General features: G+C 40.0%; 1 protein-coding gene and 1 long non-coding RNA gene across 2 annotated transcripts in view; both read left to right on the top strand.

Moving 5' to 3' along the window:
- LOC129414523 (clustered mitochondria protein homolog) overlaps positions 1-12,910 on the top strand; it is a 46,174-nt gene that overhangs the window by 797 nt on the left and 32,467 nt on the right. The gene's annotated exons all lie outside the window — the stretch shown is intronic.
- LOC141363859 (uncharacterized) lies at positions 3,703-5,104 on the top strand. Its single transcript, XR_012369448.1, has 3 exons — positions 3,703-3,735; positions 3,824-3,881; positions 3,970-5,104. It is a non-coding gene; the product is annotated as an uncharacterized lncRNA (long non-coding RNA).

The raw sequence follows: 12,910 nt of genomic DNA, 5'->3' as shown, positions 1-12,910 counted from the left end.
AGACAAAAAGGTATTTGCCTATAGGACCATAAAGGTCCTAATATTGGCACAGATGTGTACCTTTGAGGTACCAGTATGCACCTTTTTGTGTACAGGGAACTGCCCAGTGACAACTTTTGTACCTTCTTGTACCTTTAGTGCATAAACCTGGACTGTAAACACCAGCTGGATTCATCCCCCGAGGTTACATTTACAGTTAGGCATTTAGCAAATACTTCAATCCAAAGTGTGGAAAACAGCAGAGGGATTCAACTCAACTGGGCAGGGAGGCAACAATATGTGCTATACAAAGTTATTTTCAGGTTACAATGTTTCCACTCGAATCTGAAATAATGTAGTTATTGTAGTCCAATATTGTGCATTTGAAGGGCCCGTCCCGAATTGAAAGCCTGATATACTTGAAATACATTTTTTGATGACCATCACATGACTGTGTGTAGTAAAGGACTGGGCTGGTAAATGAAAGGGTTTGGGGTTAAAGCATTGTTTTGGTTGTTTTGTAAGCAAGCCAAAATCTGTTAATAGATGATCTGCGGTTTTTAACATGGTAAACATGGACTTTATTGATACCTAAAACATTATATAGGATTAAAATCCTGGCAGATACATGGCAGATGTTACGGTTTACTATTTACTTACTATTAATTTCCAATTAACCTGTAATTGGTTTATTGTTAGGCACGTTATTCTTTATCTTAAAAATTAGGTCGTAAAATAATTCATTCATCCAAACAGCAGATTTCTGCAGAATCGAAAGCTATCGCTCATAAAATACCTTCATGACTTCTACAAGTCACGTGTTTGTTGTTTATTAAATATTTTTGCTACCAAATAAAGTGTACTGTTGCAGCTCAGTTTTAACAGTCTCTAAATTCACTTTTTCAGCAACAAAAACAACTTCTTTATAGTTTGCTGGTTTGTTTATGATCCATGCGATAAAAGTTTACAGATGGTCTGTTTATGATCAATAACATCTATAGTTGTTTATGAAAAAGTTGACATGTGACCCATACAGTAGCTTGGAAATCATTTAATCTCTTTTTCCAGTTCAAAAGCAGTTAAATCATCAGTATTAGTCAGTCGGATCGCAAAAAACAATCTTTTATTATTCGGGTGGTTTAGTAAAAGTCATTTATTCAGTGTGTGTTATCTTCATTTAATGGCCTAGGGGAATTCAGAAGTGTGTCTGGACAAGCTCACACTATATCAAGCTGAGTCTTGCTGTTACATCTGAGCTCTTAGATTTGCCACACAACTCTCGAAAGACTCGAGAAAGATTTTGAAAAAGTTATGCATATTTAAGATTTTACACTGTTTCTACAATACAAATGTAAGTCAAGTTGTGACGCTCCAATAGCACTTTACAATAAGGTATCATTCATAAACATTATTCAATGCATAAATGCATTAATAAACAAAGTATTTACAGCATTTATTAATCTTTGTTAATGTTAATTAAAACTGTATTCGAAAATGTGGAAATTGTTTTTGTTTATTTATTCTTAACGCCATTCCAGCGTTTATGGCTATGTTCATGGCGAGAACTGGTTAATCCACACACACGTTGGGGGAGGGACAATTTGGCATCTCCAATTCACCTAACCTGCATGGTTTTGCCACGTAGGGGAACACCCAAGTACCTGTCCCTGAGTAAAATTCACACTGAAAGACCGCCTGTCCTAGCCGGGGATCGAATTGGGGTCCTCCTTGCTGTGAGGCAACAGTACCCACTGAGCCACTGTACTGCCCAAATTATAAAATTTAGATACGAAGATACGAATAAATCCCGTAGAAGTATTAGTTTTTGTTGGTTCATTGTAGTTACACTGCAAAAAATGATTTTCAAGAAACCAAATTCTTAGTATTTTTGTCTTGTTTTCAGTAAAATATCTAAAAATTCTTAAATTAAGATGCTGTTTCTTGATGAGCAAAATGACCCAAGAAAATAAATCTAGTTTTTAGACCAAAAATATGTAATTTAAGTAATTTGGTGCATAAAACAAGCAAATTTTTCTTGAATTTAAAAAAAAGTAAGATTTTTTGCTTACCCCATTAGCAGATTTTTTTGCTTGTTTTATGCACAAAATCACTTACATTTGATATTTTTGGTCTAAAAACTAGACTTATTATCTTTTTCTTGAAAATCATTTTTTTGCAGTGAAACCAATACCAAATGGGACTTTTGTTAAAAAGTGTTACCTTACTGACCTTACGACTAAAATTTTCTTGCTTCGATGAATCTTTTGGAAATTTCTAAGATCCTACTTGAGAACATGGATGAACGGGTGTTGTTTCTGTAGATCATTAAAACAAAAGAGAAATTTATTTAACTATATATTAAGACATTTAAAATTATTTACGTGTCGGAGCCAATGGTGTAGTGCAGTGGTTCTCAAACTTTTCCGCGTGTGACCCCCCTTGGGTACAGTGCATTCCTTCACGGCCCCCCGAAAGAAAATTTATGACAAAAACTGTTCTAAAATGTAACATTTTAATTAAACAAAACATATTAAGTTATACAAAGTAGTGCTGTTGGTTAGTAGCCTTATTTTTTTAGGTTTAATTACACAGAATTCATTATAAATGAAGGTATTTTATAAAATGTCATAAAACTGGGGCCCCCCTGGCACCATCTCGCGGCCCCCCTGGGGGCCCCGGACCCCAGTTTGAGAACCACTGGTGTAGTGGACAGTGCTCTGACATATGGTGCAAACGCACTTTTGGTGACCCGAGTTTCAATCCCGGCTCGAGGTCCTTTGCCGATCCCATACCCCTCTCTTCAGCCTATACTTTCCTGTCGCCTCTCCATTACTTACTTTCAATAAAAGGCAACATTGGCCCAAAAAAATAATTATATATTTTATATATATATATATATTATATAAAACTATAGTAGTTGTATGGGACCACTATCTGTCAAAATTTGATTGATTTATGACCCCCTTTGACAGGGGGCGGGACAATCAATCAAAAGGTGTACAATCTGTCCAGTTTCTGGACTGTCGTATATCAAGGGCTTTAGACAGCGAGTATCCTGCGCGTGTTTTACGATGTGTCAATCAGCTCGTTGTTATTCCTGTGTGTGTGTTTTATGTCAAGCCTATGCTGTCATGTTTATTGCTGTCAAAAAATAAAGTTTATAGTTTTAGACTGCGTAGTTTCACAAGCGGACCTGTGCTGTCAGCGATCTCTCTCTCTCTCTCGCCCCCATTGTGCGTCTCGCCCAGCGCGTCACACAGCGATGTGTGTTGTTGAATCTAAAGTTTTGCAACATCAAAAGTTTCTTTAAAGTCGTGCAAGAATCATATATATATATATATATATATATATATATATATTAGATGTATCTGGTTAAACTTAAAGCCGATATTTTCTATCGAACTAGTCTATTTTCTGATCAGACACAATGTTTCTGATGCTGATATTATATCAGTGTGTTTGTGTGGGGGTCGTGTGATGTAATCTTTGAAAGTTTATGACCGAACCTTTATTGGGGAGCGACAAGAGATCTCCGGGATCAGTTTGGATGGAGCAGAGCTGGTATACTCAAACCTGGTGGTACGTATATGTGTTTTACTGGGGTCATTCCAACATATTGTGTGATTATTTAAAAACTAAAAATTCGATCTCTGGCCTTGCAGCGAAATTGTCTAAACTGGTGTTAACTATTCCTGGTAAATCGCTGAGAAGAGTGGACTGAACAACAAAGAGACGCCGAGTGACTCGTGCCGACCGGTGTGTATTTATTTAATCCTGTTACATGTGTTTTAAACAAGATGTTTTATTTTAATATTTTCTAATATCAGATGTTATCTGTTAACAGTTTGGATATCGACGGCAAAGTTTGGATGTCGTTGCAAGATCTAGAGCGGATCTCCACGGTACGCTTATACTGCATTAGAAAAAGTTTTAAACAAATATGACTTATTTAGATATTTATCCTAATAACGTGTTTTTATCTGTTTACAGGCTAGGATACAGACCACAACACATTGGACGTATCTTTAAAAAAGAGAAAAATCAGAGACTTTATGGACTTGACTTCGAACACTTTAAACATTTTGTGACATATTGGATTTAAAACATTTCGGATACTGGATACCTGTGTTTGATTTGTCAACAGAGCTGGTCACTTTTTAAAATCACAGGGGTAAGTGACTAATTATAAATTGTTTTGCTGTTGTTTTAAACTTATGTTCTTAATACCTATTTGTTTTATTTTTCATCGTTTATATAATCCGTTTTTATACTCATTTGTAGAGTTTTTTCGCTGTTTTATATATTGTTTGTTTTTGATATTTTATACTCGTTATATTTTTTGGTTTAGTTTTATTGTGTTTACATTGTTTGATTATTTGAATATTTTGGGGTTTCACAGTGTTTCCGAATATTGTGGTAAAATGGCCCAAAAACGTTATTCCGACTCTGGTTGTGACCAGGCGAATAAAATTATAAGGCGCGATCAATCCACGTTTGATATATTTGATTATGAATTGGGAATGCAAATACTGATAGAAACTGTCAGAGCCATGAATGGAAATCAAAGTAATGTAGACGGATTCGCAGACTTGATAAGTATGGTCGATCCCCGTTCACAGCCCCCTCCAGAGCCGAGTATGGTCTTAGATCCTGATGTTTTAAATACGCATCAGGTTTTTGAGATTCCAGAAGATGGTTTTATAAATCAACAGATTGAACCTGGAACTTCAGATACTGCTTTTATCAATAATCAAATTGAACCACAGGTTCCAGGTTCTGATCTAAACGATCAGCAGGTTCTCGATGGGGCATCCGAGAATTTACATGTTCAACACGGTGGTGAGGGGTCGGACGACCCCCATCATAATTCTGAAATGGCTGATATGGGTCTAACCCCCGACGATGTTGAGAGGCTTGTGAGAGACGGAGGTGAATTTAATGGCTACACCATCGTTCCTCGTACAAGATTTAACAGTCTGGAAATACTTAGGAGTTTAAATCTGAGGTCAATAGCTTCTACAGATATGGCCTCGTACGTTCTATTTCTGGATGGTGTTCTGAATGAAATAGTCTCAATATCTAGAATATTTGCGGGCGATGGGGGAGTAATACATGTATTATTAAGTGGAGAAACCCCAACATCCGACGCAAATGCGTTGCTTACCGCCGCCAACGATTATAGCGTCTCCGCGTTCACAGATCAGCTTGAAAATATCATGCAGAGCAACGCAGACGTGTGCGTTGATGACAATCTAATGTTAAAGGTATCTATTGTCAGAAGCAAAAACGGCGGCGCTCGCAGAAAACTCCGCGATCCAGCACACAACGAGGTTATAAAAAGAAATAGAATGAATCTTTTTTCCCCCGCTAATATGTCTGACAAGCTATGCTTTGCACTTTGTCTGGCACACTTTTTGAATCCCCAAAAAACAGACCCTGAATTAGTGCCCATAGCCGCTTCCATTCAAAATGCCGCTGGATTTTCAATCCAAGACATGATACGCTTTAATGACGTCGCATTGTTTGAGAGATTGTTAAACATCAAAATTGTAGTTTTCCACAGATCAAGTACGGGTGCTTTGGAAAAATACATGACCAAAGATAAGCCCCACTACAAGACGGTGTTTCTCTATCTGTCCGATAGTCATTATTTCATGATAAAAAATTTGAGGGGTTTTATCGGGTGTAAATACGTCTGCGACTATTGCTACAACGGCTTTTCAAATAAAAGGAATCATAGATGCATTTACGCATGTGACATATGCAATGCCCCCGACTGCTACAAACACCCCGCGAAGACGATACACTGTGGTGATTGTTTGAGGTACTGCAAATCAGAATACTGTTATGAGATGCATAAAAAACCAGCACTGAGTCAGCAGTTTGCCCAGTGTGACGTGACCAAATACTGTCCGACATGTAATCGATGCTATTACATTAGCGGTGATAAACCAAAACCGCACAAATGCATGCCGGAGAAGTGCCTGCATTGTGGCATGGAGATGATACCCGATGGGGATCATCAATGTTTTATTCAGCCCTTAAGGCTCGAGAAACCCAGTGAGAAATACATCTTCTATGATTTCGAGACTCGTTACGAGGGTGGTAAGCATGTTGCAAACTTTGTTTGCGCCATCACTTTTGCGGGTGAAGAATTCACAGCAGAGGGCCCCGACTGCGTCGCACAACTCGTACAGAGATTCAGACACCCTAGGTACACCAACTACACGTGGATAGCCCACAACGCTTCTGGTTTTGACAATTTTATTCTTTTGGAATATTTCACAAAGGTGGGGCTCGCTCTTAAAATCACGATGCAAGGATGTCGTTTGATATTAATGTTTGACGAAAGCTACAAGCAAAGATTTCTCGATAGTTTCTCATTTCTCCCAATGCGTCTAGCCAAGACTGCATCTGCCATGAATCTGACCTGTGCAGAGAAGGGGTATTTTCCACATCACTTTAACCGGGTGGAGAATGAAAACTACATAGGACCATATCCGGACAAAAAAATGTACGGATATGACACAATGTCAGAGAAGGAGAGGGAACAGTTTGATGAATGGTACAAGACCGTAGAGGGTGAAGTCTTTGACTTTAAAAAAGAGCTGGCTCTTTACGGCAAGAACGATGTTGTTTTGTTGAGAGAGGCATGCATGAAATATCGTGATGAGTTTATACAATGCACAGCACTTGACCCCTTCAGATACACAACTCTGGCATCGTGCTGCATGGCAGTGTACAAGACCCATTACCTGCAGAGAGACACACTAGCGTTGACGCACAACGGCGCCTACCTGACTAAAAACAAAGCCTATTCAAACGCCTCCATCGAATGGCTTGAATATGTCAGCCATTCGCGTGGGGTCGATGTCCAGCATGCGTTAAATCGTGGCGAGATGTCGTTCGGGTCCTACCATCTGGACGGTTATTACGTCAATAACGGCCAAAATCAAAACCAAAATCATATTCATAACAATAATAATGAAAGACACGCTCTGGAATTCCTTGGTTGTATGTGGCACAGTCACTCTTGCAAATTTAAAGAATATGACATTCATCCTGTGACAAAATTGACGCACGCTGTACACAGAAGACAGCATGAGGCCAAAATGGAGGTTTTGGAGAAGGCGTATGGGTTGAATGTCGAGGTGATGTGGGAGTGTGAATGGAACGCTGCTAAGCGGACTGATCCTGACGTAATCGCCTTTATGGCCACTTACACGCACCCCGAGAGACTGAAACCCCGCGACGCTCTATTTGGCGGTCGTACTAACGCGTACAAACTCTATCATAAAGCCGCTGAAGGTGAGAAAATCAGATATGTCGATTTTACAAGTCTGTACCCCTTCTGTCAGGCCAAGAAGTGCTACCCGATAGGGCATCCCCAGATAATTTTAAAGGATTTTGAACCCCTTGAAAATTATTACGGGCTTATCAAAGCATCAGTGTTACCCCCAAGAAAACTGTTGCACCCCGTGCTCCCATACAGAGCCAATAATAAACTGAATTTCCCTCTCTGCGCAACCTGCTGTGAGGAGCAGAATCAGACGACCCCCTGCGATCACACAGATGAGAAGCGAATGCTTTCAGGGTGTTGGGTCAGTCTCGAGCTGTTAAAGGCTATCGAGAAGGGTTACGTCGTGACAAAAGTGGATGAAGTGTGGCATTTTCCCCAATCCTCAGAGACCTTGTTTTGTGAATATGTCAAAACATTTTTACAATACAAGCAAGAGGCCAGCGGGTACCCCGCACACGTAGTGACAGATCAGGACAAACAGGCATACATTGCTGATTACTTTGAGAAAGAGGGGATACAAATGAATCCTGATAAGATAAGCCTTAACCCCGCGAGGCGTTCTATCAATAAGTTGTTGCTAAACAGTTTGTGGGGTCGATTTTCTATGCGAGAAAATCTCCCCAACACTGTGTTGCTCTCAGATCCGGAAGAGTTTACGAGATACATTTTTGGCATGGCGTACGAGATTAAACACTTTTCGTTTGTGTCAGACAAGGTAGCTCTAGTGCAATGGATCCATCCGGACGGCAAAGGCGCGCGCACGCGTGACATAAACATATTTCTCGGCGCCTTTACTACAGCCCACGCGCGTCTAGAATTGTATGATCTTATGGACAGGCTCAATGAGCGTGTGCTTTACAGCGATACAGACAGCGTGATTTTCACGTCTAAAGACGGCGACTGGGATCCTCCGTTGGGGCCGTATCTAGGTAATTTGACTGATGAAATTGGGGATGATGATTTTGCGGTCGAGTTTGTGTCGTGCGGGCCAAAAACATACGCCTACCGCACCGCAAAGGGGCGCACGGTCCTAAAGGCCAAAGGCATCGTGCAAAATTATACAAACTCCCAAATTATCACATTAGACACACTGGTTGATCTTGTCCGTGATTATGTTAATGAGGGTGATCCTGACAGACACGTGCTAGCCTCTGCTGACAGCATTGTGAGGAATAAAAGTCACCTCACGCTCCACAACAAAACAGTTGTGAAGAAGTTTAAGCTCGTATACAACAAGCGAGTAATAAACAAAAAATAATTGACAACGTTTCCGTATGGATTTTGATAACGTTTTTGGGCATAAAGGTGTACGGGATGCTAAAGGCCATGACTTTAGGCTACAGCATCCCTTCTCTTTAATTGTAGCAGGTCCATCCAACAGTGGGAAATCAATCTTTGTTAAGATGTTGTTGGAAAATGCTGTAAATTTGATTTCTGAAAAGATTGAGAATATTGTAATTATATATGAATGTTGGCAAAAAATGTATGAAGAAATATCAAAAATGTACAAAATTAAATTCATTGAAGGGATACCGCAGACTCTGAATGACGATCATTTGTTTCCTGTTAATAAAACATCTCTGCTAATTCTAGACGATGTCATGCGTGATGCTTCTGGAAACATCGAAGTGGAAAAGGCATTCACTCAGTATGTACACCACAGAAACTTGAGCGTTATTTATATTGTACAGAATTTATTTTGCCAGGGAAAGTCGAGCAGGACAATAGCTTTGAACACAAATTATCTAATTCTTTTTAAAAACCCCAGAGACACAAATCAGGTCATGGTTCTAGCCAGACAGATGTACCCCGGAGAAACAAAATATTTTATGGAGGCTTACAAAGACGCCACCAGTCAGCCTTTTGGTTATCTTATGATTGACTATAAAGCCAAACCACCGGAGCTGTATCGTCTCAGAACAGATTTGCTTTCACCGTATCCAGTGGTGTACGTCCGGAAAAGAAAACAGAGAACGTGAAAATGTCTGATAGACTTTGTAGAAACCTCCCTCTTTTAAAACTTCTATTAAAATCAACACCCAAACAGAGACGCGTTATTCTACAATCTGCTACGGATGATCTCGTCGTGGCATTGTGCGAACTAGCTCTTAATTTATTACACGGACATATACCCTTAAAACATGTACAGTACCAAAAATTGAAAAAGAAGAAACGTGAGTTAAAAATCGTTGCGGACAAGAAGATTAGTGTCGGAAGAAAGAGACGTTTGATAAACCAGCAGGGGGGTTTCCTTCTACCCCTCCTAAGCGTCGCTATCCCTTTTATTACCAGCCTGATTGCCTCTAGATAAAACCAGAGCATGGAATTTACGGAGAAAATGTATCTAGTACCGCAGCACCAGCTGGATAAACTAAAGACCGAATCGCCTCGCGAGTCTATTCAACAGAGCGTCGAGAGCGATATGGATGAATCTATACGAAATATTTTACACAGAAATGATTTGGACGCTTATGAAAAAGCAAAGCTGTACTCGAACGCCTTACAGAGATTTTTAACAATCGCCAAACACAGAGACCGGGAAGTCAACACTTTAACATTAAGCCTTCCCCCATCTGATCACACAGATAAGGAACAAACTACTTTGGATGTTAAGGATAATGCCGCAGACGATGTTGTGACTGATGTGTTAAACAACGCACCGCAAAAAAGTTTAAAAAACATCAGGTACATTTTAGATAAAATGTCTAAAGCTAAAGATGTAACTTCATGGACAGGTTCAGGGGAATTTGTGTTTAGGGGAAGTCCTATACATGGGTCCCATTTGTTTGATTTGGTGAAAAGCGTTACCGCATCGCATAAGATCAGAGACGAACACAGACCTGTAGGTTGGTCAGAGTTTTTAGAGGCGATCTCGTTGTTGAATTTGCCTTATTCTATACTACCAAACCATGCCGTTAGACAGGCTGTTCAGTCTTTTAAATCGGGGACATCACCTGGTGTGTCGGCTCATTATGGAAAAAGTAAAAAACGCAGATCTCGGGCTCGGGCATCTGTTATTCTGCCGGATGAACCCCTGTTTAAATCACCCAAACTAGATTATAACAAATGGTTACGTTTCTAATGTTTTACATTGTTGTTGTTGTTGTTGTTGTTGTTGTTGAATGATTGTATTCATAAATAAAAAAATAATCTTTCTGAAGAATCTTGTCTTGACTAATAGTGTTTTTATTGATTAAACAAAAACATTACACAAACATGTCACCCGTTTGCACACACTGAACACATTTAAACACATTTTTATAACAATCAGAGGGTTTTAGTTTTTTCACAAAACACGATACCATATTATCATTTTTAATCAGATCATCTGTATACCTTTTTAAAACATTTTCATATTCACGATCCATGCACATATGATACAGGAAAAAAACACAATGCTGACCACAGGTATCTGCTGAGAAGTCCTGTACTTGCTTGGCAGAGTATTGCATCGTTACAGAATTGAGATTTAAAAAGTCATTGATTTGATGGGGAAAACGGTAATGATCCGGTCTGTTGCCAAAACTGTCAAAAAAACAACCCACACCGTATTTGTTTATGTAAATAGCTAACCAGTGTTCCCCGGGGAGTCCGGACGGGTGGGTGTTGATTATGACCATGGCCGGCAATGTTCTCAAAGGAGCGACTGGTAAATGGTCACACGGCACCACTCCTAGGAAATGTGTGTTGCATGAAATTTTATCCATCAGGCTCGTTAGTTGCAAGGTGTTCATGATTAATAGTAATCAATCATAACCTGCCGACGATTAGATATTTCCAGAATTGAATCATAAATCGCATACACTATCAGCGTTATCGTATTTTGGAGAGGCTGCCTAAAACGAAGTTCTAATCTGATATTGCCGGATTTGACTAGTGACACGTGACGCCCGCATTCTTCATCTGGTGTGAGGTTGAACGCGTAGAGTGTATATCCGTGCAGAAAGGCCTCTCTATCGATAGACAGAGCTTGATTTTTCAAATGTTTTCCCGAAGCCAATGCTAGTTGGTAAAACTCCCTTACAGCAGAACCGCTGCCAAAGTCAGGCTGGAAAGGCTTTGAAGGTGTCTGAACGCCGTCTGTATAGACCGCTAAGAATTCCAGGTCGTAGTTTTTAAATGCAAATGGGTTTTTATTATAAGCGCCTGTAAAGGCGTCATTATCAACCATCGCCAGAACGATGGATTTGGGTAGGGTTCCTAAAAATAAGTTTTCTTGGTTACATACGCGGGAACCAGCGGGTATGGAGAAGTTTTTCAAACACACTCTGTCGATAGGGTATTTTGCTGTTGCTGATAACAGAGCCTGAGCGTGGCCCAGTCTCACAGCTGGTGACACTGATACTTTTTTAACAAACAGAGATGCTGAAACAATGTTTATTCTGTAGTTTACATTATCGTTTCTCATCAAACAAAACTCATCTTTGGCCCTAGTCATACGGATTTTAACATCTACTCCGTTAAGCAACAATTTTTCTTGAAAGAATATATCGCTGTGAATGGGTCCTAATAGCTCAACGATATTGCTGGACTCTGTAAAGGCAGCTCTCTTTGTTAGACCTCTATTTCCGGCAGCTGGATCTGTCGCATCCATATGCCCCGGAGAATCTTTATAATATAGTCCAGAGGAGAACGTCGTCTCGAGAGCGTCTGTTCCATAGTTTAACAGACACTCTATGATGCAACGATAAGGATGCGTGCTGGAACTCTGCGAAATTAATCGGTCCCCGAGCGACACGTCCGTTTGGGCAAACAAACTTCCAATAGGATAATTCACTAACCCAACAGGCGCTCCGGCGGCAATGTCCGTACCGTTAGGATTAGTAATTTTCACCCTCAAAAACAGCAATGTGTTATTTAAATCGATATAATCCTCCCCGGTTCCTGCTATAAAAAATTCCAATGGGGCTGTGTCTGATAGCGCGGATAAAGGAGGTATTTCTACATATGTATTTTTTTCAATAGATGTCTGAGTCAGAGGTACCGTGAATAAATCCAGTTCGGATTTAATACACTCTTCTGACATATTGTGTAGCAGAGCCATGATCTAGAAGATTGTTTTAACTCTCCTTGCCGGTGGTTTTTTTGCTGGTACCTTGCGCTTACGCTGTGCAACTGATGATTTCTTGACTGTACCATGTGCTTTCTTTGGTTTGTGGCCACTCCTTTTGGCGCCCGGCGGCCTATACGTGCGTTTGCGAGACATAACCATCAAACCCGAACCGTCTTGATCGTGGTTGTTGAAAGAGCCTGACATCGTATTGCTAACGACATCACTAAATATGTTTTTCGCAGCAGATTTAAGATGCGGTTTGGCTATGTTAAAACCACGCTTCAACAATGGCATAGCGAATCTAAACAGTCCTCTGAAAAGACCCCCAAGCCCATTACCGTACATGACCCCACCACCCGCATACCCAGGCAGTCCATTTCCAGCCTGGTTTGTATAATATGTCACGTAGCGCTCGGGGTTTGCGTTATAATTATTATTAAAATAAGCCATTACTGAATATTAAAAGGATGACTGCTTCACGGGTCTAAAATGTAGTTTAACACACACTTTACCGTAAGAAAACGCAACGTCTTTGTTTTGATCGTCCTTTACTTCAATAGCAATTTCTGTGATAACGG

Source organism: Misgurnus anguillicaudatus, chromosome 5 (genome assembly GCF_027580225.2).
Source record: "Misgurnus anguillicaudatus chromosome 5, ASM2758022v2, whole genome shotgun sequence".
Classification (NCBI taxonomy): Eukaryota; Metazoa; Chordata; class Actinopteri; order Cypriniformes; family Cobitidae; genus Misgurnus; species Misgurnus anguillicaudatus.
Note: the sequence above shows the minus strand (reverse complement) of the source record. Positions and strands in the feature narration are given on the sequence as shown.